The sequence below is a fragment of the Myotis yumanensis genome, unplaced genomic scaffold (assembly GCF_028538775.1).
Source record: "Myotis yumanensis isolate MYYU_CA2020_CCGP unplaced genomic scaffold, mMyoYum1.0.hap1 SCAF_19, whole genome shotgun sequence".
Classification (NCBI taxonomy): Eukaryota; Metazoa; Chordata; class Mammalia; order Chiroptera; family Vespertilionidae; genus Myotis; species Myotis yumanensis.
Genome location: NW_027223770.1, coordinates 185,024 through 190,602, shown reverse-complemented (window position 1 = coordinate 190,602; position 5,579 = coordinate 185,024).

Below are 5,579 nucleotides of genomic sequence, written 5' to 3'. Positions count from 1 at the left end.
GATGTCGTAGACATTGTGATGGCATAGCCACTATAATGTCACAGCCATCGTAACGTGATAGGCACCACAATGTCATAGAGATAGTATAGTCATTTCCACTGTCCTGTAAGAGCCATTGTGACGTCATAGCCATTGTTATGTCATAGGCATTGTGACGTCATAGCCATTGAAACCTCATAGCCACATTAATGTCATATCCATTGAAACGTCGTGACCTTTGTAATATCATATATATTGTAAAGTCATCGCATTTGTAATATCCTAGCCATTGTGTCGGCATACTCATTGTCATCATAGCCATCGTCATCATGGCCATGAAAACATCAGAGCCGTGGTAACGTCATAGCTACGATGACATCATAACCACAATAAGGTCATAGCCTTTGTAAAGTCATAGTCACAATAATATCACAGACATTGTACCGTTATAGCCATTGTGTCCTCATAGCCATTGTGACATCATAGCCACTGTAACATTATAGCCCTTGTGATATCATTGTCATTGTGAAGTCATGTCATTTGTGACTTCATTGCAATTGCGAGGTCATTGCCATCATGACCTTACAGCAACTGTGACGTCCTGGCCACTATATTGTCACAGCCAATCTAATATCTTAGGCACGACAATGCAATTGACATAGTAAATTCATTCCCACTGTATTGTCATAGCCATTGTGACGTCGTATCAATTGTGACGTCATAGCAATTATGACATCATAGCAATTGGAACATCGTAGCCCTTGTGATATCATAGTCATTGTGAAGGCTTCTCAATTGTGACTTCATACCATTTGTGATGTCATATCCACTAGCACATCATATCTACTGTAAAGTCATGGCTCTTGCAATATCATAGCTACTGTAATATCACAGCCAATGAAACATGGGATCCATAGTAATGGCCTAGCCACTCTAGTGCCATAACCATTGTGCCTTCGTACCCATTGTGATATCATAGCCATTGTAACCTCATAGCCACTATAACGTCACAGCCACTGAGACGGCGTAGCATTTGCAAGGTCATAGACATTGGAAAGTAATAATATTTGTAATATGATAGCCATTGTGTCGGCGTAGCCATTTTCAATATTGCCGTCATCACGTCGTAGCCATCATAACATCAGAGCCATTGTAAATTCGTAGCCACTGGGACGTCCTATCCACTATAATGTCATAGCTTTTATAACATCATAGTCATGATAATATCACAGCCATTGCAACGCCATAGGAATTGTGACATTGTAGCAATTGTGACATAGCCATTTTAACATGATCGCTGTGGTGACATCACATAAATGTGATGTCATATCAAGTGTGACTTCGTAGCAGTTGTGATGTCATGGCCATTATCAAGTCATAGCCTTAGTGATGATGTAGCCATTGTGACGTCGTATCCACTTTAATTTCATAGCCATTGAAAAGTCATAGCTACTACAATGCCACAGGAATTGCACCGTCATAGCCACGATCATGTCACAGCCATTGTAACGTCACAGGCACCGTAATGACACAGACATATTTAAGTCATTGCAAATTTAACGTCATAGCCATTTTGATGTCATAGCCATTGGAACGTCATAGCCACTATGATGTCATAGAAACTGTGATGTCATAGCCATTGTGATGTCATAGCCATTGTGATGGCATAGCCATTGTGACATCACAGCGACTATAACATCATATATAGTAAGGTCAAAGTCACTGTAGTTTCATAGACATTGTTATGTCATTGCCGTTGACTTCATAACCATCATGATGTCGTAGACATTGTGATGGCATAGCCACTATAATGTCACAGCCATCGTAACGTGATAGGCACCACAATGTCATAGAGATAGTATAGTCATTTCCACTGTCCTGTAAGAGCCATTGTGACGTCATAGCCATTGTTATGTCATAGGCATTGTGACGTCATAGCCATTGAAACCTCATAGCCACATTAATGTCATAGCCATTGAAACGTCGTGACCTTTGTAATATCATATACATTGTAAAGTCATCGCATTTGTAATATCCTAGCCATTGTGTCGGCATACTCATTGTCATCATAGCCATCGTCATCATGGCCATGAAAACATCAGAGCCCTGAGCCTGTTAGCACGGAGAAGCCCTCACTTCTTCCAGCCAAACAAACAACAGTTCAAAAGTTTGCCAGAATATCTTGAACACATGGTACAAAAGCAAGCAAAGGAATCACCACCTCCTTCTGAAGACAGAAAAACGGGTGAGGGTGAAGATGACGAAGATCATGATGCTGTACCAAAGGGAAATGAAGGCCCTGATGCTCGCCGAGACAAACCTGTGACAGGGCAAAAATAGAGATGTTTGCCAACAAATTGGGTGAACAATGCAACATTCTGGCTCCTTTCACATCATCCCATATATAAAAGTAGAAGAAAAAACAAGCAAACAAAAAAACCCACAAAAACAAAAAAGTGTACCAAAACAAAAAACCCTCCTAAGAAGAAGAAATCCCCCCAAAAAACCAAAATAATAATAATAATAATAATAATAATAATAAACCAATAAAAACAAACAAACAGAAAAACCCCACAGGAAAAGATCCTCAGAAAGGACATTGATCCAGCCTTTCAAGGGGCGGAGGCTTCTGCAAGCCCATGTGGTCAATCGCGGACTTGGTCTCTGAGCCAGGGCCTGAACATCCATCCTGAGAGGGAGTGGGGGTAAAGCTAGGAGGGAGTCGGGGAGGCAGGTGGTTGGAAGTCCACCAGATGGCCCAGCCCAGGCGGGGCCGGAGAGCCCGCGCTGCCCTCTGCTGGTCGAGAGGCGCCAATGCAAGCCCCCCTCCTGCAGCCTCCTCTGGGGAGGGCAGAGCCAGGTGACTGGACTTCCCCAGATCTGGCTGGACAAGAGGGGGGAAGGACAAGCAGGGGACGCTGTCTGCGACAAGGCAGGGACTGAAGGATGGTCATGGATGCTGAAGGACCATTCAGATCAAGAAGTGTCTATGTGTGACTGCGGATTTACACACACAGACGCGCAGGCGCCACCGGGCATGCGCGCGCACACACACACGCATCCCAAAAACAACGCAAAGGTATTAATCCACTTTGTGTAGTAAAAAGTATACTTGTACAATGTTTTGGACTTGCATTTTGTGCTATCCAAACGGGGAAGTAAACATGCCGGATTTGGGGTGGCGGGGAGAGGATAAAAGAGAGGGATTGACATTTGCCGTTTCAAAATGGCGGCTACCGCCCTAACTGGTTTGGCTCAGTGGACAGAGCATCGGCCTGCGGACTAAAGGGTCCCAGGTTCGATTCCGGTCAAGGGCATATACCTTGGTTGTGGGCACATCCCCAGTAGGAGGTGTGCGGGAGGCAGCTGATTGAGGTTTCTCTATCTTTGAGGTTTCTAAATCTCTATCCCTCTCCATTCCACTCTGTTAAAAAATCAATGAAATATATTTTAAAAAAATGGCGGCTGCCAAGTGACTGGAGCCCAAAGAGCTGGAAGTATGCCACGGTCACCCACATCACGGGACAGTGCATGAACTCTAAGGTAGAGATCCACCTCATGTGCCGCACCCACCTGCCAGATGGCGAGATCTTCCGCAAGTTCAAAGAGCTCTCCCGTGTTGTCCAGGAGATTGACAAGCAGGTGATCCGGGAGCAGCAAGAGCAGCAAGAACGTGGGACCAAGGAAAGCCAGGGCCACCCCTGGCAGAAGTCTGGTTGACTGGGGCAGGGAGCGGCCTAGGTCCCAGCCTTGGTCCCTGCCCCCACCTCTGCCCCCGCCGCGGCCTCGGCCGCCACCTTGGCCGTCTCGCTCGCTCCGGTCCAGCCTAATGATGTCGTCCAGTGACATGTGGATTTTGTCAGCCAGGCGGGCCCTGAATCAGCCTCGGATCGAGCCCGTACGGAGGCAGGCTGGTCCTTCAATTCCCGTGCGGCGCTGGGGCTGTCCCAGATGTTGGGGTCCAGGCCCAGGGGTTACCAAGGGTGTGGACGAGTCGGTGAAGAAGAAATGACACCGAGACAGCGTTCAGTGGATCAGCAGCCCAGCCAGGCTCTAGGCAGGTGCTCTAGTGGCTTCTATGTCCCGGGACCGGGTCTTGGCAAGACCTCTCTCCTGAAAGCACCCTTGAAGAACGAGGACGACGACCACCACCACGACAAGCCTAGGGCTGAGAAGCTCTGCAAAGAAGGCCCTGTGTTCTTTTATAGCCCCAGAGCTGGTGGGAGGAGCCAAATCAGCTGCCTGCTTGACCAATCAGCCACCCCCAGGACCAAAGTCACTGGTTGGGCCTCAAGTTGAGGGGAGGAGGCTTGCATTGGCGCTCCAGAACCAGGAGAGGGCGCCACTGGCCCGCCCAAGCGATTCACGGGGCTTGGGAGAGGACTTGGGAGACAGGGCAGGTGCCCAAGGAGGCCTGCAGGGCTCGGTCTCCCCGTCTTGCAGGATGGCATAGGTGTTGTTTCTCCGTGGAAGAAGGGACAATACATACATAGACAGGCTCTGGTGGGCCCAGGCTGGGCCAAAAGGAAACAAAGCCACGGAAAATCTCCTAGGCCTGCCTCACTCGGCAGATATCTTGTTAGCGGGACCTTGTGCTCCCGTGTGTGTGTGTGTGTGTGTGTGTGTGTGTGTGGCAGGGGGACGCGGGGGGCGGGAGGGGTTTGGAGGAGGAAGGAATAGGTGTGTGGGTGTGGGTGTGGGAGTTTGTGTGTGCGCGTGCGAGCGTGTGCGTCTGTGCATGTACATCCGCAGTCACACACGGACACTCCTTGCTTTGGACGGTCCGCCGCCATCCATGAACACCCTTCAGGCCCTGCCTTCTCAATGATAACGCCACCTGCATGTCCTTCCCACCTCGGGTCTAGCCAGAAATGGGGAAGTCCAGTCACCTGTCTGTGCTTTCCCCACAGGAGGTTGCAAGAGGGGGGCTTGCATTGACACTTCTGGACCAGCAGAGGGTGGGGCGGGCTCGTCGGCCCCTGCCCCAGTCCACCCAAATTCTGTAATCCACAGCCAAATATTATGTCCTGGCCTGTCCATCTGATCGACACCCCGCCCACGCCCACCCCCCAACGCCCCACCCCCAACCCTCCCCCGACCCCGCTCAATCTGTGGATGGATGGTCCGGCCCCCACTCAGAGACCAAGTTCAGGCCTGGCCACCTGGGCTTGCCAAAGCCTCAGAAATTGTAAAGGCGGGATCAACCTATTTTTCTGAGGAGGGTATTTTGTTGTTGTTTTATCGGAGGGAACGAGTTATTTTGTTTGTTTGTTTGTTTGTTTGTATGTTTGTTTTTCCCACACCTTTTCGGGTGATTATGGCCAAGGTGAAAACAGCAACTGGTAAAATGAATCCCGAAAATGACTCGGTACAAAACAGGTCTTTTTCAGAGTTATTGAATAAAATAAAAGTTAACGAAAATTCTTTCTAGGAGTTTTAAATCCTATTTCCAAACAGAAGAAACAACTCCATCATTGGTCCCAGGTCCCTGGCCATCCTCGAGCACAGTGACTTGCTGGTGCTTTAGCTGGTGTCCATCATCACATCGTCATCGTCCAGCAGGGCGTCCATCTCCTCGGCGTCCTTCTGGCTGTCCAAGT